This window comes from Apis florea, unplaced genomic scaffold, assembly GCF_048593485.1.
Source record: "Apis florea isolate Af1SG1 unplaced genomic scaffold, ASM4859348v1 contig_3391_pilon, whole genome shotgun sequence".
Classification (NCBI taxonomy): Eukaryota; Metazoa; Arthropoda; class Insecta; order Hymenoptera; family Apidae; genus Apis; species Apis florea.
The window spans coordinates 3487652-3512629 of record NW_028256754.1 but is presented as its reverse complement, the minus strand read 5'-3'; the positions used below and the strand labels follow the sequence as shown (position 1 = coordinate 3512629).

The 24978-nt window shown below is 36.1% G+C and overlaps 1 protein-coding gene and 2 long non-coding RNA genes across 5 annotated transcripts in view; 2 read left to right on the top strand and 1 right to left on the bottom strand.

Annotated features, from left to right (window-relative positions):
• nrm (neuromusculin) overlaps positions 1–24978 on the top strand; it is a 378011-nt gene that overhangs the window by 102044 nt on the left and 250989 nt on the right. The window lies entirely within an intron of this gene.
• Positions 4094–6505, bottom strand: LOC116414319 (uncharacterized). The gene is made up of 2 exons (XR_004224803.2): positions 6216–6505; positions 4094–5520 (listed from the first exon to the last, which is right to left on the bottom strand). It is a non-coding gene; the product is annotated as an uncharacterized LOC116414319 (long non-coding RNA).
• Positions 6516–24978, top strand: part of LOC147656977 (uncharacterized) — an 80515-nt gene continuing 62052 nt past the window's right edge. Inside the window, exon 1 of the long non-coding RNA XR_015293412.1 lies at positions 6516–6678. This is a non-coding gene — a long non-coding RNA (uncharacterized LOC147656977). The remainder of the gene's footprint in view (positions 6679–24978) is intronic.

Here is a 24978-nt window from a genome sequence, read left to right as displayed (position 1 = left end):
TGTTGAAAGTTTAAAACCTCTTTGACGGTATTGAAAGGGTTTTACTTTGAACTCAAACGATGGAAGTGGATCGGTATTTACAGTGAAATTTCGCGACACAGTGTTCCACTGGATGGAAAATTTAATTTATTTATTTACGTTAAATTTAATTTAGGAGGAATTATCAAATGTACACTATATTCTTTTATAATTGCTAATGTAATTGCAATATAGAGGATATTTATCTGTATATTATCTAATAAATTAATGAAATTGTATATCATTTTAGATATACATTTTTGTTATAGGACAATTAGAATTTTATTAATTTCGCTATTATTGTTTTCATCTATTATTTACTATTATCCAATTGATCTATCTATTTTTTATGAATTAGGAATTATATTAATCAATCGAATCGCATTTACCAATTTAAATCAATCAAACCATAATATTATTATCAAATCTGAAGAATATTAATGAAAAGAAGATAATAAACGATTCTAATGTAATTCTGAACAACAAATTTTTGTACATCTTATATCACAAAATATAATAGAATATCAGATTACGATTAAAATTATTTAAAACGATTTATATATCATTTTATTAAATGTACAAATCTTAATTCCTTCACCAAGAAATGCATCCTCAATGACCATAATATTAATAGAACTAAGAACAAGATTTGTACGTTGTCACGAACTGGTGGAAAAGGATATACGCAAGGAGGGAACGTTTTAAAACGCTTCAGAAGTCGAATCGCGAAAGTCGCGCCTCGCTGATGAATTATTCATCGCGATGGGGGAGGTGGAACGCGTTCGTTTCGAGGACAAATCAGAGCGAGGCACAAGACAATCCCCACGAACTATCCTCCCTTGTTCGAGTCTCAACACGTGCTTGACTCGCTTCTTTCTTTTCGGTGGTACGCTTTTGCTGTTTAGAAACGTTGGATTCTCCGCTTGAATTTCCACTCAGATCAGTCGCGTTTTGATGTTGCGAGTAAATCGAAGGGATTTCGCCATAGTCTCGAGTCGCTCGCTTGTGCTTCCTTTGTCGATCGCGGCTTTTCGAGTGTACTTTACGTTTGCTAGTCTGTTTCGAGCGGATTTAATGTTCAAATGGTGGCGTGGCAGCTTTAAACGCGGCTACATTTGCATTAGATTTCGCAAATGTACCGCGCAAATAACAGATCGAGACGAAATTTTGTAAAAAAAAAAATCTGTTCTATCATCTTGTTTGTTACAATTTTTAATATTGCGAATATTTATATTCGCAATGTTTTTCAGTTCTTGTCTCTCTGTAGAAGTAATTTATTTGTTGATTTATCTATGTGTTTATTTGTTTAGTGATGTAGTTTATGAGCTAAACGAATCGATAAGTTGAATATATATATACATGATTTGTGCATATATCAAATATTTTCATTTGCATCGCATCAAAATATTATTGCACAAAACATGTCAAAAAAATTGGAATTACTTTTAAAATAATTAAAAATCCTCTATAAAGAACACTTTTATAGAAAATTTCGTCCAAATTAAATCGTGGAAAGTTTCAAGAATATATTTTTACACATCTTTGTAATATTCTATCAATGGCTGTAACGTTGATTTTTTAATAAAAAGAAAGTGCCTTGAAGTTTACATTTAAAAGAAAACCCATCTTCTTCATACATATTAAACATCCTACTTTAACAACAATATTTCTTAGGACAAGTTTTTCTTAAATTTTCTTACAATAATTTTCAAACATATTTCCTGCATATACATATAAAAAAAGATTCTTACGCGTAAACTTGGTAAACACTGTTCCACGGAATAACGGAATAACGATAGCGATAAATTTCACCCGCCATTTCCTTTTTTTTCTCCCCCTCTCCATTCTCTTTCATTTCGTTCATTCTCGCGAAAAATATCTTATGCATTAAAATTCGCCATTCGAGCCAATCCAACGCGGCATCCTTTGAATCTTCGACAAAATTTCGACCGTTTACGCGATTCGCATATCCGCTGGAAAAATGAGTAGACTCGGCGAGAGGGGGTAAAAAAAGTTGTGGGCCAGCTTTCCGCCTCATTGAGATGCATAACTATCGCCAATGAATTAATCACGGCCTTAATGCAATATGGCAGAAAAGTTTTTCGCCCGTTTAAAGGTTTGAAACTCAGCCAGGCCGAATGGCGCCGCAAGTTCGCATCCGGAGAGGATCCACTTCGCGTGGATTCCGCCTCTTCCGTTCGCCGTAATAAATGGCCCTCGCCTCGGTTTCATAAAAACCTAATTGAATTTGGTGGAAACCGTCTACTAATCTCGCGAGCCATTGAGTTTGTCTTGTAGAGAAGAACATAGAATATTGTACGATACTTCGAAGAAAGAAAGATTGATGACGATTATTAGATTAAGGTGTGTCGAAACATCACGTTAGGATGTGAAAATAATAAGAGAAATAATGATGTGCGAATATTTGAAGGATTTTTTTTTATGACGTAGAATACAATATTTTTGAATACGTTGAAATTAATTTTTAATAATTTCGTTTGCTGGTAAAAGATTTATATAAAAAAAGGAGGACGAAACTTTTCTCTAATTGAAATTTAAATTGAAATAATGAGACAGACTTTCGGTATTGATATTTGCTTTTCTTTTTTACAGGTATGTACTGCTCCATTTTGCTTTTTGATGGGGATTAATTAAATGCGTCATTACGAGAGTAAGTACAATTGCAAAACACATCGAAATATGAAAATTTTTAGAAATTTTGTAACACAAGAAAGATACGATACTGTAAAACTATAAAGCAGATTGCAAATTTTGTATTTTGAATATGATTCGATGGAACATGATCGATCAACGTCGAAACGACAACTCATGTCAATCCGATAAATATTCGTGCGGTTAAACAATTTTAGACTTACAATTAAACGACAGTTTTACGGTTATACGAAGCGTTTACCCACACAACGCGAAATGAGCTTCCATTTTCACGTGGCCCCGCAATACTCTGTTTTTACCGTGTAATTACTCGTACTTGTTAATTGTCCGCGTACATTCAACGAATTTCGTGAACGATTAACGCGTGAATTTACACGTTTATCAAACATATCGTTCCCGGAAAAATTTGACCTACCAATTAATATCGTGCTAACAATCTCCCTCTAATCGACAGAAATTCGATCAGAATCAATCAACTGTTGTTGTATACAGCAATAAAGAAAAGGTGATATGAATCACCAATTCAAGATCAATTACAATATTAAAAAAAAAAGCGTATTTTATCCTATTCGTCAAATTGTTAAATAAGATAGATAAAGTAATTTATTCGAGGAATTTTAATAAATAAAATTTAATTAATTCATTCAAAATTTCTTACCGGTTTCAAACATTTGGACGGTATTACATCTTCATCTTGGAAAGATTAATTTTAAGGTAATTACAAATGTTAATGCGTGTCCCATTCATCCCAATTCTCCAATTATCTGTGTTTATAGATGCATTGTATCTATTAACCTGCCAATAATTGACAAATTCAGGAGATTTCTGGAAATGGAGGGGAAAGCTCGTAACGATCGCAGATTGGTGCGTCTTCAATCCCTTGCAACCAGAATCTTCCGGAATTGCCCTCCAACGCTGATCTATGCGTTCACTGCACCACACTGCAGTGGCCCGATATGTCACTGCAAGATCGTCTCCACCAGTATCCTCCCGAGACATTGGATCCCAACGATTGACCTGGTATCTCGTTCCTTTGTGGAAGATGAACGAGCATTTACATGGATCTCGCATTAGCACAATTACTGAAAATTTATTATGGCCGATGATGATTGTCCGAATATATGTCATTCGGTCATCTTATCAATTGATAATGGTAAAGCAACAGTTGAAGCTTGTTGGATGATTTCAATTGAGTCACTTTATTATTTTTCCTTGTCAATGTTCGTCTTGAATGATTGTAGATTGGTTCATTGTGTTTTAAATTGATCATGGAGATGGGTAGGAAGTTTTTGAACTTTGAGGTAAATTAAGGATAGATTATTTTCGATATATGTGGATGGATCTCTTTTGTCACAGATGATACAGATTTCAAGGAAGACTTTTAAAATGAATAATTATCAGGTTGATAATGATCTTAAACATTTATTTCTTTTCTTAAATTTTGAATATTATGAAATTTAAAAAATTTTGATGGACTAAATAAATTAAATAACTCTAGACTGTAGTGTAGTACACATACGCGATAAATATTATTATAAAAATTAACAATCAAGGAATTAAAGAGATTTAATTTCTAATTTTAGAAAAATTCCAAGAATAATTTTCTATTCGATTTTTGAAACGGATTATTCATTTTCGACATATTTTTGAAAGCTTAAATCCAATAGAGAGTGTTTCAAGTGGATTATTTTGTACGTTTCAACCCTTTGTTGTATTATCCGTAAAATCGATATTTCTAATCCTATTGTATCCTATGTATCACGAACAACGTTAACATTATATATCACCATCTATGTTATCCGTTCGTGACATCGTTGCTAATATTATCGTGCAAATATTTTCCATACTCGCGACAATATAGAAAGAAATACAGAAAAAAAAATGATCAATTTTGCAGGTAAACATTAACTCTATTCGCAATTTGTTTGAGAATTCGAAAAGATTCTCAAATATCAATTCAACGATATTGCACGTTCGTAGAATTGTTAATGACACGGTTCTCTGAGGAGATTTCCAGAATTTCTACGACGTGCAAAAGAATTTTTAAACACTGGATTGAAATTGCAAATCATAATAATATTTCGTTAAAATTTGGGGAAAAAATAGAAACGGACGTGTGTAAAAATCAGAGGAAAATACGGGAAAACTCGATAGGTAACGATATTATGAATTCGATGGTTTGCAAGTGAAAGCAAATATTTGACGAAAATTCGTTGGATCGTGGAATTAATTGCTAAAAATACAGAAATTTTATACGAGATTAAAAAAGGAAAAACTATATATAAATATATACTGGAGAGTGTAAAGCGTTTCGAATCTTTCCACGGAAATTGACAACGCGTTAAAGAGTTGAATGTCGCGCGACGGGAATTGAAATTCGGTATTCTTGGATGACACGAAAAAATATAGAGCGTGTCGTATACAGGAAAAAGAGAGAAAGAAGCGGGAGGTAAATGGAAAAGAAAAAAAAAAAAAGGAACGTGCAAAAAGAAATTCGAGCGATAAAAGGTTGGCAACTCATTTAGAATCTTTCTCGTTCGTGTATATCGGCTTTGTCGCGGCAAGAAAAACCTTTCCCGGACTCGTTTCCCGCCTGCATCCCAGTTAATATCCTGTCGTGGCGTAGATGTTTGCGACTGATCCAATTTCATACTTTCCTGTCAAGTTCAACTGCTCTCGAGGCTGCGCTTGGTAGAAATCGGTGTCCCCAGACGTGTCGATGTTTCCCTTCATTTATTGCAAACTGTGATGTATAAATATCTTGTTTTACCATGGCTTTGTCTTGATTCCATGTATTGATATGGATAACACGTGATGATTTGTGGTTTTCTGTGAAACATGAACATTTAATTACATTAAATGCCAAAATTAATATAAATATATCGGTATATATATTGGTTAATAATGTTAAATCTCATTATTAGTCGTCATAGTGTTAATTTTAACAAATAAAAGTTAATCAATTTTTTATGAAAAAATTTTATAACATTGTAGAATGCTAAATTAAATTTTTGTGTATATTTTTGAATTGTGCGATATAGAAATTGCAATTTTTAATTGATACTGTATAATTATTCATCAAAAAAGAAGGAAAAAATAAAGATTAGATATTATAACCTTACTAAAGATTAAATATTAATAGTAAGTACTTTAATGAGAATGAGAACAATAAGCGTTTAAATTTATGAACGTATATTCAAAGAATAAATGAACCACAGAGGAAATTGAAAAGAAAGAGTGAAAAAAGTTTGCTGCGTATAATTAAGTACATAGACGATTAAGCACAGCCTAATCTGATGGAGGTTAATGTCATTATGGTGAAAAATTTTTATGTATTTCACAGAATACTATATGAGAGAGCTCTTTATTTGAATATTTTAAAACGAAATACAAAAGTTTCGAAATTATAATAAATTATTAATTTGTTTTTCAATCGTCTATGATTTAATATATTTTCTAACCTAATTTTACATAAGCATACTTCAATGACATAAAAAGTATAATATGAAGAAAAATATTGATACCTTATATATTTCCCATAAAGATTTTTCACAAAATTCTTCCACCATATTGATTAATTTTTCAAGATGCACGAAAACTCTTAATTATTTTTAACAATTCTAAAAATATACACAATTCACAATTCTTCAGAAAATCGATGGAACGTACACACTAATTTACTCGAGAGTTCGATAGTAATCGAATTAATACTCGAGAGCTCGAAACTCATAGCTCTGTCTACAGTCTTTATCCGATCGTGTCCGATTATTGCCGAATCATTCCGAAGTCGTCGAAGCCCGATCCTACCCGAAGTTTTCCGATTCATTCCGAGATTTGGATTCTCGAGTGTGAAACGTTCTGACATTATTAGTTCTTTTAATTCGTTTTCATCTCACGTTTTTCATATTTTTCCACTTTCCAACAATCAAGAAACCTGAAGAACTACTCCATTCTTCGAAGAATAGCATTATTATCGAGAAAAAAGAGGTGAGTGCCACATATTTTTCTATTCTTGTAACGTCGTATGTGATATGTTTATTACTTTGACGAATCGCTCGTCAAATACAATAATGTAGCACAATTTTTTTACAAAATGGAAGTCGTAGCGATAACGAAAGATCTCGGGAAACGAAATGTCGTACGTTTCTATCGAATCGACATCGAAATTCGAAATGGTTGATCTCTTCGCGTCAGTCAAACTATATCCAGCCATGGTTGTTCCTTTGTCGCTCATCGCGAGTCAATTTGTCACAAAATGTCCCCGGTTCCGTGTATTCCCACGAGACGCTCGTCACGACCGATTGATTCACCATTTTGTTTCTTTCTCTAAAGTTAAGCGACGTTTACGTGGTACGGTCAGAGAAATTCATGGAGAAAACTCTTTCGGAATTTCGTCTAACTTATCGACAAAGATTGATTGATTAATTTGTCACGGATGTAAAGACGGATCGATCAATCACGCGAACAAATCGAAGCTAGGTCGATCTAATTTACATTATTTCGAACGGTAATTAGCCTTTTGCGTTCTTGCATAGATGAGTCATTGCTATTCGCTAAACATTCATGCGATTAGAATATTATGGTTGCATGGTCATTTGTGACCTTTGATGTTGCTTTGGTCGATTTCGAGTTACTCAATTAGAAATGCTTTGATGTTCCTTGAAGTTTATTTGATGTATTAGAATATGAATGAAAATAGTTTTATGTTATATTAAAATGTATATAGCTTCGTTATTAATCAGAATATATTTGATAGATATTTGATCTTAGGAACAATATCAAATATTAAATAAAATATTATCTATTATATTATCTTTTAAGATTATCTATATTTTTAGGAACTAAATGCTTTCAAAGAGAATTTATATAGTACTTGGTCATACATTTAAACGGAGTATAAATGGTATAAGTAAGTGGATAAATGACGATTAGTTGGATATTACACGAATTTCGTTTAATTATGTAATACCAGATCTCAAAGAGAAAATCATATAAAATTACATATCATGTAAAATTGTATTAGAAATGTTAGAAGCTTCAGTTGAAGCTCAATTGCATGCTTTAGTTTATCTTCGTGTAAATGGGATTCCATTGAAATTCTCTAAATATGAAACTATATTTCGTAAAATTATATTTCATAATAATAAGCTATATTAATTACGAAACAATAACGATTCGAAGTAAAATAATTAGAAATAACTTCTTTGTTATCTCTTTATAGTTATTTGTATTCTCAATATATTATCTAGCATTGAACTAATGATAACTTTCTAGAGTTTCATTTTCAAATATATTCCTAATTATGATAAAATTTTTGATTCCATAAATACTTCAAATGAACAGATTCATTTTAAATTCAATCAATTATTTCCAAATCGTTCTATTAGAATAAATTGATATTAAAATTTTATAATTAGTTAGTTTTATTTGTGAATAAATTACCGCGTTGTAAATAAAATTATCAATGGAAAATTAAAATAGAATTCGTTATAAATAGTAGTGAATATCGTGTAATAGATAATATTGCGCGTTCTCTGCAACATTTTACGCATAGCATACCGATTTCATTGCAAAAACTGTCTTATTTCTTTTCCATTCTTTGTCTTACTGATTATATACCGCCAGTTGAAATATTCGAAACAAGCGAAACGATCACAAAGTACGTCGGGCTAAATGACATTTTAATTAAATCGCTTCTACAACCGGGTCTCGCTTTTACGAGACAAAGAGCTAGTATTTGCCCGGTAATTTATCAAATTTGGAAAGGAACAGACGAATGAAAATTTAGTCTGTATCAGTAATTACTTGCTAACATTTTAGATCAACTGTCTCAAACTTCTGATTCGTGAAAATATATTCTTTCATAGATAATACGCGCACGTTTACGAAATATTATTGCTGTTTAATCCAACGCAGTATTCTATCTTTAGAACAACGTATTCTCTCGATCGTAGAAAGAATATATCCTTCAAGAATTTTAATAATCTCAATTACCTGAAAATCAGGTAGAAATTTAAAAAAATACCGCGATTAAATGGACAGTTAAAAAACAAAGCAGTTATTCACCGAAGAAGTCCGTTTAAAAAATTTTTATCTCTCTTCATTTTTTTCAAATATTATTCCCCGTGCAATCTCGTTTCACCTCGGTGAAAAACACAGCGCGGGAACGTAACGGTTCGAGTGCAAACTTTCTTACAGAAAAGTTAGCTGGAAACACAGAATTAAAAGTCACAGCGGAAGATAAAGCTATCCGGAGTCTCGTTAAAGTGATACATCCCCTCGAGTTTCCTCGTCCAAGCTGCACACACTCACCTGCACAAACACGTACCTACACACGTACGTATCACCGGCCACCATTTACCAACCCGTGCAGCTCGTCGCCAATTACAATCACGGTCGCCCCTTAAATCGCGATCGAACGAATAGAACGAAATTACAATCTCCTCCTTTCGAAACTCGGCATCATCAAGATTTCTGAAATCCATCGCATTCGAACCTGTCGCCCATCAGTCGTGGCCGAGACAAGATCACACGCCCGATCTCCTCTTTCTAAATTGGACACGTTCGAGACAAGGCGGTGGACGCGTGCTAATTTTCCAATTTCCGATGTCTCGAACCCTTATAATTTACCTTATCCAATAACTTACCTCGGCCTATATATATATATATCGATGGACGAAACGAGAAAGAGAGAGAACGAGGTGATCGATCGTGGTCATAGGGAGATAAATTTTTATCGGGCCAACCGGTAGGGAACAATGGACAGTAATGAATATGAAGTTCGACCGATTGCACGGGTCGATCCCACGGAAGAGCGAGCGGCTGATTAAAGTCGTTCTTTCTCGGGTGGAAAGTAGGGCGGGGAATTCGGGTGGGTGGCGTTAATACGGATGACACGGTCAATTTTCGCGGGTGAGCGCGTGTTGCGAGTCGAGAGCACGGATGAAATGTCCTGGAGAAGCTTCATAAAGACGTGTGGCTTTCGCGAAATTAATGCACGCAACGGCAGATCAGCTGCTGACCTGGGTTCGGGAATTCTCGACGCCGGCTGTGCCACTAATTTCGCGCTTGGAAACTGGAGCTTTCCGCTCGCCGGGCGAGGCTGGAATTTTCTTTAAACGAATTTATTTTCATCGGTTCACACCTCCGGTGACACAGTTCCAGTTTTATCCTCGTGGAAATGGCGTATCGGTGTCGTCACGGTTTTTAAAAGAAGAAAAGCGGCCGCGTTTCTTACGTTCGCGAGCAAATGAATCGCTTCTTGCAAGGGGCTCCAACGAGAGGAGACTTGGATGGAAAGCGCCGTGGAACGCGATAATGATGCGCTTTTTATATCGTTTATTCGAGCGAATATGCGCGATGTTGCGTAAAAAGATTCGAGTTGTTTACGATTTGTAATTAAGGGGAGTGAATCTTTTGTTATTTATATATGTTTTTTAAAATTTAAAATTGGAAGATTCTCTTAGATTTCGGTGGGACAAAGGACGAGGTATTAATGTTTTAAATTTTGAAATTTTTATAATCTATATATATGTGTATGTATCTTTTAGTAGGATTAGAGAATTCCAGATTCTCGTTATTGGATTTTAGCGAGATAGATGGCATCGATATTTTGAAATTTAAATTTTCGTATGAATTTTAAAATTTTTTAAAATTATACGTACACATGTTTTTTGTAGTACGTGTATTTTAGTAAAATCCAAAAACACTAGGATTTTAGTACGCTGAATAGCATTAAAGTTTAAAAATATTAATACGAATATTTTAATTCTGTTTACTTTCAAAAATTTTAGATAATTTATGTAATAATGGATTTTAATGTATTATTTAGAGCTTTATCCAGAGTATAGGTTTATCGTTGAATTTATTAAAATTTTTTATTTATTTAATATTTATTACGTATTTATTAAATAATAAAATACGCGATCTTCGATATCGAAAGATTTTTGTTAACAACAAAATTGAAAATAATAGAATATTCGAATACAATATTTTCTATTTGACAATACGATTTTTGTATTAGATGTTAATTTCGATTCATTTATTTATCACGTCAAAACATTTAAATGCGTTGAAACCGATAAATATATCGTTGAAGAGGATCATATTTTCAAACGAATGATTGTCGGTTTTCATGTTTCATTTCCTTGAACTAGATGCAGTTTTTACGACATTCTGCATCGTATATGATAATTTTTATATACCTATAAATACATGAAATATAAGGCCATGATTCACTTACGATCCCAACTTCGTATCCGGGCTATATTTTCGATATATAAAGTAAAAATATTTCTGATATAATATTCAAGTGCCATCCCGCGATACAAAGTTATCCTGTTGAAACGAGAAAAGTTTTCTCGAAAAGGAAGTACCAACGGAACTTTCTCATTATACCCGGTTTTAAACTACACGGGAGAATACAAAGAATTCGTAAATACGTGGCAAATACGGGTGCAGGGATACACATTTAGCATTAATAAAACTACCACTATCTTTCACTCCGTTATTGAATGAAAACTCGACCCGCTTCACTTTGTACCCGTACCAACGTCTAATAAAACTTCGTTGGAGAAATTTCCTTCCCTTCTGATGATACATTTCTTCAAATCGGCAATTTTTATGAATGTATAGATTCAATTTTACGAACGTAAATAAAAATACTTAGAAGAACTATATTTAGATAGATTTTTATCAATTTAACAAGCTTTCTCGAAATGTTCAAAAAGTACATTTTTTCTATATTATTTAACACAAACGAGAAGACGAAAATTTCAATTTCAATCAGAAGAATCCAAACAAATCCAAACAACTTATTCTTTCGAGATATTCATTTGGATAACTCTATATATCGAAAAACAGACGTATCCGTGTCTGGAAGGAAGGTGAAAAACCGTTCGGTGTCGCATCAGTGGCACCGGTGCAGATCGTGGAACAGCTTTTTGTGATTTATTCGCGACCGCTCGGGTGCGTGTTTTGGGAGGAGACGAATATTGGAAGGAAGGTTGCGCCGAAACTGTTCGCAAGGCGCCATACTGTTGAATCTGTGCACACGGAGACAGGTTGAAATATTTATGCCGCCGCTTTCTAGCTGCGTGCAAACTGCGCGCGGTCCCCCCCATTGTTTCCATTAGGACACCTGAGTTGCGGCGTCGCCGCATAATACCAGCTCCGCTTTGTCGAATCTTTGTCTCGTCAGCTTCTACTTATGGCGCATCCATCCGCGAATTTGTAACTACGAGCGAAGCCACGTGTATAGCGGACGAGGCACTGTTTCGTTTTCCGTTTATGTTAATGCAAATGCACGCGATTCTTTTCGGTTCTTCAACGAGTTTTGAAAGACGCATTCGTTCGATTAAAACGTGTCAGATGCTTTTGCTCTAACAAGAATATAGAAGATATATATATTATTTAATTTTGTTAACCAGATTTTACAAGAGAAGTTTCTGTTTGAAAATAGTAGTTAAAAATTGTTTAAGGAGGATATTTAAGAGGCTCGTTTGTAACGAAAATATTTTTACTCGTTTTGTTTAAAGTCCATTTCTTTGCTGTTTTTCATTTCGTTCCTTTTTCTTTTCTTTTTCTTTTTTTTCCCCCCTATTCAAACTTTTCTGAACGTTTCTCAAATTCTTACTCTATATCTCTTTTATTGTGCGTTCCTCGCGCATTGTATCTCTTCTTCACGCTCTTCCTTTCTCTTCCCCATCCATTTCGCTCTATCCGTGTATACGCTTTTATCATTTCAGTGCGCAGCGAAAGAAATAGGCAGGAAATAGAATTGTAAGCGTCCGCAACTTGTGACAATTTTTCAGAATATTCTGCTTGAATGGCATCTTGCGTTTATATCTCTTTTTTTTTCTTTTTTTATTTTTTTAAACTCGTTTTATAGTTTCGATGAAAAATTTATCGCTGAAAATTCCGTTTCCACTGTGTTATTCTTTCCTGCGTGAAAAATAGATTGGAAGTCTGCATAAAAAATGTTATTTTGCGGATAGATGATATCCCGCGCAATTACAAACCCTGTTATTCCACTCTTCATCTTCTATTTTTGTAGGAAATGCCGATCGCATGAATATCAAATAGAAATGTGAAATAAAATATTCTAATTAAAATCTAAGTTCTAAATGCTTCGTGCGCGATACTATTATTTAACTAAAAAATTATTATATCAATCATCAGTTTACACAATTAAATATTGAATAAACGTTATTCGTTATTCTTCCCTATAAACTATATGCTACGACAAACTATTATCGTCGTACAAAAAAATTCCTCTTCCGTGAAAAACGATAAAATCGAGCGTTTTTATTTCAAAATTCATTAACTCTGACTTAATAACTTTTGTCCCCGTTGAAACGCGAAGAGAATGACAGTCGTTCGGATTCTGAAACTCTCGCAGGATTCTATGGAAGCCTTCGAACGAAAAATATTTCCCCGACGTCCATTTATTTCCCGTACAACAACAAATACAAAGAATAGGGTTGAATGGAGGAACGACGCGCTCTTCTCGATTGCGCTTCTTCGCTATAACTCCGTCTGCATCGCAAATCAACTACGCCATCCCTCCCCCTTTCCCACACTCGTTTTCTTTCAGATACTTAACCCCTTTTGTACGAGCGGCGAGCTACGAGGAAATTGATGTCCCTGCAAAACGTTTTGCCGATTAAAGGATCGGTCACGATTCTCTCTCTCTCTCTCTCTCTCTCTCTCTTTCTTCGAGTAATTCGCCCTCCTTGTCGCGCGAACGAGAGCTCGTAATGCCGTTGTTAGCATTATCTCGTCGAACGAAACAAGTTGTTTCGCTTTGGAAAATGAGAAAGAATTGTATTTTATAAAATTTTCTTTGAATAATACAGGGTCTTGTAATTTTACATGCGAGAAATCGTTTCCAAAATTGGTATAATTATTTCTCATCCAAGATTTCATTTATTTTAATTGCAATTATTTGTTTCATTTTAAAGTTTGGGGATCTAATTTGTTCGAATGTTTTATTCTAAGTGGGTTGAAAATTTCACTACAATTTGACTAGAAATTGTGAAAAAATATTATTCGAATATCCAGTATTTTATTTAGATTTGGAGTATGATTTATTATTTTTCTTCAAACGAGACGACGTCAACTTTGAAAGGGAACTTTCGCAAGAACCTGAAGTAACCTTGTGTTTCGACGAGTTCGAGGAAAGCACGTACGGGCACGGAAATTGAAAAGTTAAAACTGAAATCCTTGAAAAATAATATAACGAAGTCTCTTAAATGCGCGAAAGGATCGATAAGCTTTCACGAAGCAGCTTTTCGGTAGAAATTTATGAACCAGGAATGTATTTCGCCTGGCCGAACATTCCGAGTCAAATAAATGAGCATCGAAATTTCAATTTCGAGAGGAGGGCGGAATGGAAATAAAAAGCTGGAAGTTCGCGTTTCCAAACTTTCGCGATATCGTCGAAAACTGAATAAATATTAGAATTTTAAAAGCATCGAGATTCTGAAAGAAACTTCTTACTAGTTTTACTTAGGGAGAGACTACCACGGCCACATTGAATTATTCCGACATTATGCGAGTTGCACATCGGTTTCAAGAGCACATTTGTGTGCGGAACACAAGCTTTTACCCAAGGCTTCTAACGAACTTTCCACCGTCTCAAAAACCATAAATTGATATATAGGCGTCGAGCAGCAACGCAACCTGCCCCGTCATCTTACAAAGTCGCTTCGTCGATAAGTGACACCCGTGACTAAGTAGTTCCAAACTGGATGGGTTTTACTAAAAGGTGTCGGTGAAGTTTTGACGGCCCCTTTTCATCCATAAAATGAATATTTTTGGCCAATATCGATAACCCATCCCCTAATTCATTATTTTTCAATCAATCTGCACATTAAATGCAAATTAATTTTTTAAAATCATCGATATTTCGATCGAGAAATAACAACATCCCCTCTAAACCTTCAGATATCTCGTAATTCGTGAGAGGATCCTATATGCTTTCACCTGTATGTTAAATATTCACGTATTATTCATTATGAATATTTTTCCTTCGTCAAAGGAACTAATGTCTCCTCCTCTATCGATTCAGAGATATCACAGAGCTCTTTCGAAAAATGGACAAAATTGCAATCGCACGGTTCATCTCTCGTCAGAAGAACAAACAAATGTGTTCCCTCCCTCCGCAACAGAATTAAAAATACATCGAGTACGTCGCATTCGCATTTTCTCGTTTTCCATCCGAAACGGCTCGAAGATAACGGGTCGAGCAGCGTGCCATGAATCATTCGGGAAACCAACGTTGGTGGATGCATCGCGGAATCGGGCAGCCTAGGAGGATTAAATATTTCGTACGACAGGCTGCCATTAAATTATCCATATCAGCCGCGGAATACGGAAGACGAATCCTCCACCGTCCTACCTTGACGAACATTGTTACGAATTTAAAATCCCGCAAAAAGAGGGAAAGAGAGAGAGAAAGAGAGAGAGAGAGAGAGAGAGAGAGAGAGAGAGAGAGAAATGAGGGCAATTGAAAAGAAGGAGAGGAGAGGAAGGGTGATTCCTCATGTAAAAGCAAGTTAGAAAGACTGAATAGAGTTTTTGCACGTGAGGACTTGTTCTCGGGGGGGGGGGGGGGGAGAACGAAATTGGAGATCTCCCAGGTACACGTGTACTAACTAGAATCAGTGGAGAGACGGAGACACTCTGGTCGTCCACGTGGAAAAAAATTTCCAGAATATGAAATGTTCCGGAGGAGAAAGAATTTTTTTTTTAATTTTCAAGGTGAAATATCATCCCGAATTAAACCTGTTATCAAACTTTCATTCGTTCGACAGTGCTCGAAAATTATTTGAATTTTCATTATTCTTCCCTTCAAAGGATACGATATTCGTCCAATTAAATTAATTCCCATCGAAATTATTTACCAAAATATTCAGCCTCCTATCTTACTCCACAGAGAAAAGAGATAGAGTCATCATCAAGTATCTTCCATTATTATTACAAATAAATACGAATGAGAAAATTATTGCTCCTGTCTGAGGAATAAAGAAAAAAGGAGTGTAGAAGAAAGAGGTCAGACGATCACGGAGTGAAGAGGGTGCGTTTTGCGAATAGATTGCGAAGAATCGAACGGAATTTCTTGCGTGGCCTAAGCTGCATTGACGTCAGATACTTTGAGGAGAAGGAGAAACGAAGGGGAGGAAAACTCTATTCTCTTTGCAGTTCCATCCGTGCCAATTCCCTTCGGTGATGTTTCAGCTGCGTAATGCGAGCGGATAACAATACTCCGCCATCAAAAGACGCGTTTTGGGAATAGCTGGGAATTATATCACGTATCGCGCGTTTAAATATTTTTCCACCGCAACAGGGAGTTCGGGACCCGCTATTTCACGCTCGATTTTTCAACCGGCGGATTTGAAGCCAGAATCGTCATGACCAAGGGATTTCTTCCAACCCTTCTTTCACTTGCCTGGCTGTGCTCCATTCGAATACCTTTCTGTGTTTCGTGAAAATTGATCGAACACGCTCGGATACAGCTTTTCCCCCCTCTTTTTCGAGCGATGTCGTCTTCGTTCGATTCGCTTTACTGCGCTTTTTGTAATGAAAGATTGAGGAGTAGAGTCGGTGAATAAAAATAACAAACGAATTGTGAACGATGAAATGGAAAATAGGGGAAGTGATGAGAGAAATATCAGATCTGCGAATTTTCAATTTTGACGTACAATTATTCATGTGCTGTCCCTTACATAATTTCTTATTGGGCGAAAGAATCGCTTTAAACAAAAGGAAAATTATTCCGTTTGTATATTGGAGAAAAATATCATTTTCTTCCGTATTCTTTCTATTTAACAATTTCGTTTGACCGCTTTGATATTTCAGTACGAGTACGATCGATGCAAATGAAAAATACAATGAAACTCGAGTCGTACAACATAAAATCCACGTGTTCATTTCCAACCACTGTATCGAACACGAACCAAAATCCACGTTGCAACCATTTCGAGAACTTCAATTTTCATTCAGTGATAGGTGTTCGCGATCAATAATATCAAGAATAAGAAAAGGTTTATCATGTGCAGTAGAAGAAATATATATCTAATTTTTCAATATTCTTAGAATAAGAAAAATTCAACCAAAATGCAACAAAAGTTCAGATCAAAATCTTCTTAATCCAAAAGTTTCGAGAGTTGATAGGGGAGAACGTTTGATGAATGTTTGTCCGATATATTGGACGAGCAAGTTAAGTTCCCACCGCGTTGTGGATCAAATTAACACGGTTTATACGGTCGAAAGTTAAGGGAAGGGCTCGAACTGAGTCCTTTCTCCGCCAAAGATCCCGAAAACATGCAAAAACTGGTGAGGGGATTAAATTGGACGCGCGCGAGAAGCCACGTGGAAACCTGTGAAGTTGCTTTCCACGTTGTTGCTGCCGCTCTTTCGCTCTTTGCCCTCTTTTCCCCCTCCCTTTGTCCGTCTTCTGGAAAATTTTATCGACCGACTTTTTTTTAAGGTCGAGGCAAATCAACCGTGGTTCACGAGGGAAAACCGAACTTAGGAAAAGATTGGATCGTGAATTATTTCTAATCTTAATATATATGCACATAGTTTTGAACTAGAGTTAGATTGAAGATCAAATTTTGTTGAAATAATATGGTAAAAAATTTTGATGTGAGCTTAATTTTATTAAATCATGAATTATTTTATTGAGTCAAATTCGAACGATAAGATGAAAGAGGCAATTTTTGATAAATATGTTCACGATATAAACCATTGGTTAATTGACAATTAATAATATAGTGAAAAGTTTTGATGTGAATTGAATCAAACGCACTCTTCTAAAGTATTAAAAGAATACAGTATTATTAGATCATGAATTATTTCTAATATGATATAATTTTGAACCAGAGTTAGATTGAAGATCAAAATTTTGTTGAGTGATAAGGCATTCAAATGCACGTTCTAAACTATTAAAAGAAATTACAGTATTTCATTTTTTAAATATATTGGCAAGAGAATCTTTCTAAAAAGATATCATTATTGACTTTCACTAAAACGTTAAAATAATCACGATCATAAATAAATGGAAAAGAAAGCACGTCTCCGTGTGTAAACTTCGAAATATCGCTGTAAATATCTCGTTAATGGCGCATGTTCCGTGCACGGGCGACATAAATTAAAACGGAGTTGGCGAGCGGGGGAGGGGCTCGAAGGATTAACAAAAAAAAGAAAAAGCCCGACAACACGCGTGCACGAACAATCCGTGTTCATTGTTTCCATTTTCGAATGGGCGTCGATCGCCTGGCCGCGGTGATCGACGTTTATCAGCGCCCGTGCACGTCCTTAACGAGCCCGATGGTTTTCGCACTCTGTTTTCGACTCGTCCTCCCCGTTTCGATGCAATCCCCACGCTTGTCGCGCCAAATTCCGAAATTCTCGGATCGATCCGCGTATCAATTTCACACCAGTTGTCCGATTACACGCACAGGCAAGATTTTTTTCGAGTTTGGAAACTTCGTGCGCGCGAGGAAAAGTCTTTGCATCGTCTGTACAAGAAAATTCGTGTAAATGATTCGTAAATTGTACATGGAAATTATTTTTTCAAAATTTTCATATATATGTTTCATGCACTTTATGTAATAAATCATCACCGCGATACCAATATTTAAAACTTACGTAAAATGATGTTAGATAACGTGGGATCAATGGCGAAATGAAATTGGCATTCGAGTGAGATCCGAATAAAAATCTGTAAAGGAACGAGATATTTTGTTTGCTCGTAAGAATTCGATTCGAAGAGGGGGGAAGGAATAATGGATGGATCGGTGTTCACTTCCGTTTTCGATCTGTAGACACACACGCACGATCGAAGGGATGTAATAACCGGCGCGAGGGTGAAGTGACACGCTCGTTCTCGAGTCGACTTCGATGACTCGATTTACGACGTGCTCGGGACAGCAGGTTGGATTGGATCGCTGAGACTTTTACGCCGTGATATTTCGCTTTTGTCGGTGTTTACCCACGATCGGTCGAGTCTTATATTCAGCTATCAAATTTGGATCGAGGCTTGTTTCTTGTTTCTCTGGTTGGAGAAAATTGTGCGTTTCTTTTTCTTTCTAATTAATTCGTGCAAATATAATTTACACTTTGATCCGATTTTACAAGTAAGAACGGAATACTATCTTCGATTTGTCATCATATGATATAAGTGAATAATCATTCGATTTTCAGAAAAAACGTTAAATACAAGAATTCTTCCATTAAAAAATTGAAACTTGACTTTCAAACAGCCTTGAAAGTATCCAATCTCGAGTAAAAAATAAATAGGACATATTTCATTTTTCAAGTCATGAAACTTTTTGTTTAAAATGGATGATAAATGATCATCACACTCACAGAAATTTACAGATTTACCGGGACATCAACATTGTCTATTTCACAAGAATAGACTTTCTGATTACAAAATTAAAACACTTTTAAAATCTTATTCTCCTTCATTCCTCCTACAAAAAAAAAAAAAAAACAAATTTCGAACGTAAAATATATCATGGAAATTTATCCTTTCCTCGAGCGCACGCTTTTCAACGCGATACGATAGAAGCCGAGGGTGAATTAAAATCGAATCGTCCGAGAGATACGCCCGCGCCTCTTTCTTTCTCCCCGAATCGATTGGTTGCTTATTAACGTCGAGATGGGGCGGACGTCATTATTTCGAGAGCCGGGCTCGCCTTCACCCGTGCGGATTCATAAATCCAACGGCACGGAACGAAAATTTATGCCCGGTACGTGGGGCTGGCGCTCGATCAGCTTGCAAACCCGTATCCCACGGAACGGGGAAAAGCATACTCGCGTGCGGATTTGCATAAGTCAGCCGATACGGGGGGTACCCGGCAGATGACGGTTCCGTGACATGGGGCGTCGTAACGCGGACAGAAACGATTTCCAGTTACCCGCGCGCAGAAACCGAGAGAGAACAGGGAACGGTGTGTCGTTGGGAGGGATTGAATTGCAGATATTGGACGCGTAATAGACCAAACTTCCAGGAAACGGAACCCGGTTCGACGTGTACCACCGGGTAAGGATCGTTCCAACTTTCCTCGTAAAGTGTGAGTTTAAGGTCGAGAAACTTCTTGCTTGTAATTATTTATTTTGGCTCGGGGACGTCTGGCCGGATTATTTATTTCTCTTCGATCGTTTTCTTCGAGGGAAACTTGTCGTTGCGTGGACGCTTCCTCTCGCGGTTCTTGCACACACGGTAATTTGAAATATCTAGGGAAGATTCGATGTAGGCGAGAATCTTGGTGGGTTGTTATTTCGATTGCGAGGGTTTCGAGTAAATAGTTTCTGTAAATAAAGTAATGTGGTAAATAGAAGATGATCGTAGTTATTTCCTATTCTTTTCCATTCGTTGTAATTTATATAGAAAGTTTTATAATAGAAATAATTAAGATCTGTCTCAATCGATGTTGAAAAAATATTAAAGATTCGTTTGCGTAACAGAAATAGAAGATAAAGGAAATATCATATTTGTATAATTATAAAGGGAATTTTGTTATAAAAGAAGGATCATGTTTCGAAACGATAACAGTTTTCAAGAATTTCATTAAAATCCACAAATGACCGTGTTTAACGAGACATCGAGCCTCATCTACCCTCGATATTATAGGATTAACCCGAAACCTCTCAGGATCGAGAAACACCATTATAAGACCAGCATCGAACCTTGGACCATCACGAGTCCAGTACCATCAGGCTGCGATCTGTGCCAGCACCTGACCGGACTCGTGATATAGGATTTGTGGTGTGTTCGAGGTCTTACGGTCCAGAAATTCATCCACGGCTGATCGATATCGAACCCTCTCCGCGAGGGTTCGATGCGTCGTGATCTTGGAGCGAGCCTCTGGTTATAGGATAGAGAAATCGTATAGAGTGAATCGATCTGTGATGTAGGATTTATGGTGTTCGAGGTGTTCTCGTGCATTGCCATAGTTCGTTGATCCCTGGATTCGATGATTTTTCATCGAGAAAAACATTGAAAAATGTACTCTGTTACTCTGTCATCATGCGAATTGTACATTGATCGTTTGTTCTGGATTGATTACTTTATATATAATAATATAAATGCGCGTTTAGTTGTATTTTTGTTTTTAATTATCAATTTAGATGTCTTTAACAATATTTAAAATTATTTAAGTTAAATTATTTCGCTTGCTTGATTAACAAGAGTATTTTCAAAAGGGGAATAATCAGAGAATAATTCGTAGAACGTTTCATCAGCATAGTTGCACTAGCAGTGGCGTATTGAAAGCAAATTAATTCACGAGGAATTGCTCTAATGAACGAGCGATTATAGTTATTGGCTACAGTTATTCTCGATCACTGGATATAAACCAGTTTCGCCCTGGGCGTCTATAATCGTTTTAAAGGTTAATAAGCGATTGCTTCCTCGTTGCAACTGCTTATTATATAAATTCTAAATTCTTGTTATTCAAAGTATGCAAACAGAATTTAATATTTTCTTAACCGAGTTTAATACCGAGAAAATAAGATGACGTTCGACGATTAACAAAAATATTTTTAACCCTGCTCTATTAAATTTCAATATTACGTTTCTGCGAAAACTACGAAGAAGAATTTAATCGAAATCTATCCTTTCTTCCCTTATTTTCGAAACAATACTCGCGAAACTCACCATTAATAAGAATGATAATTCTTATTAAATCGAGAAATGAATCTTGGTAATTTTCTCTTGCAAGTGTAATATAAGCAACTGGATAAAAACGACGATTTTTCATCGTTTCGAATCGATCGTCCGCTGTTAACCTCTTAAATATAGAAACGTGGAAGACGAAGACTCTTCTCTTTTCATGCGACAAAGAAAAAATACACTTCCGATATTAAATCCTCGTCTTGTGAAAGGGGCCAATAACGCTGAATCCGGTGTTAATATCTCGGGCAAGAATGTTTATAACGATTCGTTCCAACGCTTTGGCCGGAAGCAAACAATATTCACGCCACTTCGTCACGGCCGCTTGCAGTTCAATACAAGCACTTGTTACGGTGCTTCGAGCCTTTTTCCCTTATTCCCACCGTTTCCCCGGGCAATAATTTTCTAGTGCGTTCTCAAAGGGTCCACCGTGCGGCTTGCCTTTCCACCTTTGAGCTTGTTACCTTCCCCTTTCGCGCAGGCAGAGGATAATTAGTACGTAGACGAGGAGCCTTCGTTCTGTTTGGGGAAGGGCGAGGGGGGAGGGTAAAACAATTTTCTTGCTGCGTCTCTCGGGCGAACGGATTAAAAGCTTCTGGATTCTTTTTTCCCCCGAGCTTCTTTTTTTACGCGCGTGAAGAAAAAAAATGCGCGTGTTTGAATCGAACAAAGCAACTGAACTTGGTCGTTTAAAAGACACGCGAAACGTTGTGCTCAAGATTCGTGAATCGTTTATTTCTTCGAGGATTTCGTTTTATTTTTAAACGTGGCACACTCTTTTTTGAAAAATCGACTCGAGAGATCGAAAGAAAGATCGGTTTGTTGAAACGTCGATCGTTATCATTAGGTTGTAATTTAAACTCGCTTTGGACGAAGCGAGAGAGACAAGGCTGATTTGCCAAAATGAATATATAACTCGTGCAAAAGTAAATGTGGAACGATTAATTTATGAGGCTTTCGAGAAAATCGATTATAAAATTCATTGAGCGTATATTTTTATTTAACGATAGTACGACTTATATCGCACATTGTGATTTTTCCTTCACCATTTCTATTATTCGATCAAATAATTGGATAATTGGTTTAATCGGTTTCTGAATTAAAAAGGGAGTACATTTTATGATAAATTTTCTTTTAGTGCGAAAGTGAAAACTCGTATCAAAAATTGTCATTCTATATTTTTTCACGAGGAATCATTCTCCTGCTTTAATATCTTGTGCATTAAAATGTTTTAAATTCTGCGGGTCGTTTAACTTTTGAGAAAAGTTAACAAGTCCCATGTTATTTCTTTAATCTAAAATTAGATTCCGTTTATTCTTTGAACTTCTCAAAGAAGGTGATAAAAATTACAGTTTTTCCACGTGTACGTTCAAAGGACTAGATAGGACATTTTAATTAAGAAGAACAGTATAATTTAATACTCCAACAGAATATCTTTTAAATTATTATTCCGTACGTTCGAGAAATATTTGCTCGACGAAAGCTTTCTTTTCGCACTCGCTACATTTTACTTTATCCTCAAGTCGTAAAGGCAACGAGAAGGTATTTGCCAAAAATTTTCAAGCCGCTTTCCCCTTTAAGCAGGAATTTTCATCATAAAAATATACTAAATACTTAATCCACTTTCTTTAAAATTCTAAAAGATAATGTGAACTTCCCTCAATCCTTCCTTTATTAAATCTTAAAAACTATCTTTACATATTAAATGCTCCATGCATTAAACAATTCGGATAACGAAGAATTTTAACGTCCCAGAGAACGTTATTATAAGATCACTTAGACTTATACTTTACTCCATTAACACTCGTAAAATACTCGACATTTCCAATAATTCGCAATTATTCGAAGACGATTGCACAATTGCATCCATCGATTTCTTCTTGTTCCTAAAAAACTCTTCGTATTTTCGTCGGATATCCAATCAACGCTCAAACGAGAAACAACAGATCATCGTCTCTCCACCCCGAAAACGAAAAATCGTTACGCTCTCCAAACACGGATGTATAACGGTCCGCATTCCAGGCGGATCGATGATCACGGGTCTCGTGAAACCTGTTCATCAACCGTCCCGCCAAATGTGTTCTTTTTGTTTCTGGCCGTGCTTTATCGGGTAATCGCGTTGGGAAACACGGGCCAGGCCATTGTGATTAACTACGAACAACTCGGGACATTTCTCTCTGTTTACTCGTTCCCCCATCGTGTATGACAGGTGATCGTGATTGGAGCGCGGCCAATCATATGCTTGATCGCTTAAATTGGCGATACCAGTTTGATTATGAGATATGCGACCCGGTGATTCAACTGATTGCGATTTCCGCACGAACGGCCATCCTCCTGCGAGCGATCCTTCTTGCGCCCAAACTTTGCCTTCTTGATCCTCTTTCCATGGATCGCACGAGCGAATAGCGTTTCTTCGATCGAGCGCTGCCCTCGAATCGATATTATCGAAATTATCACGAATAGGTGAAATTGGGATGGAAGGAACTGTGACATTTATAATCTTTTCCTCCAAGAAATGGAAATTTTCCAAATTTTTTTCACTTCAACTAATCGAAGCTTCCATTCCTTCCATCTTAATTCGGTGTAAAGATAGACCGTGTGTAAAGACACATCTCTAAGTCTAGCCCGATCTTCCTTCCATTAGACGCTTGGCCAGGAATCGGAAAAGTGGATGTCGTTCGATTTAAAGCCCCATTTTCCTCACGGCGTAAAACCCCGGCCATCGTTAGATCCATGGGAAATCTTCTTACGGGGAACATTTCGTGGAAATTTCGAAGCGTTCCGCTTCGAATTGCCTCGATTGCCTCTATGATAGCGCGATTCGAGGATGGTTCAGCCCTGGGCCTGTTATTCGTCGGGGCAAGGTGATTCCAAGACGAATGACGACTCGCCAAGATCCTCATATTTCGGGCGTTCCTGGTTTAATGGACAGCGGTGAACGTGGTCGTTTGATAAATGGTAAATGGCCACGTTGCGTTTGAACACGTTTGAAACGGTAATACGGTAGCTGTTTTATCGCTCGTTGCACTCTCCTCGTGCCAAATTGTTCGGGATAAAAAATTCGTGCTTGGAAAGAATATTTCTTTCCCCTTTAAAACGATGTAATTTAGGTTGTATCTCGTATCATCCGGTTGTTCTTGGTTTGGAGAGTGGTTTGCGGGCGAAGTTTGCTCGAGAAGATGTCTGGGAGGGGAAGGATAAAATGGTGGAGGAGAGAAAGAATTTTAATAGATCACAATTTTTAAGTTTACCTACTGGAAAAGTTGTAAAAGTGGAATCAATTTTTATGGGTAGAAGAGAATGGAGTAAAGATTTGATTTATTATTCAGATATCATAACGCGCTGTACTTTGCATCTTTTTCCGTGCACGCTTGCATAAACGTTATAGAAGTATACTGATAAAATAAACAGTAGAAGTTTAAAAATTTTTTTAAGATATTTGGAGAAACAGCTGAACTTACTGTTCTTTCATATCATGACTTTTTTCTACAATTATTATCCTTTGAAAAAACAAGTTCAATAAAATTTTAAGATGGATTAATCTCTAAATTACAAACTATAGAGAGAAAAATAGAGTTTAAAATTAACTTTTTTTAAATTAC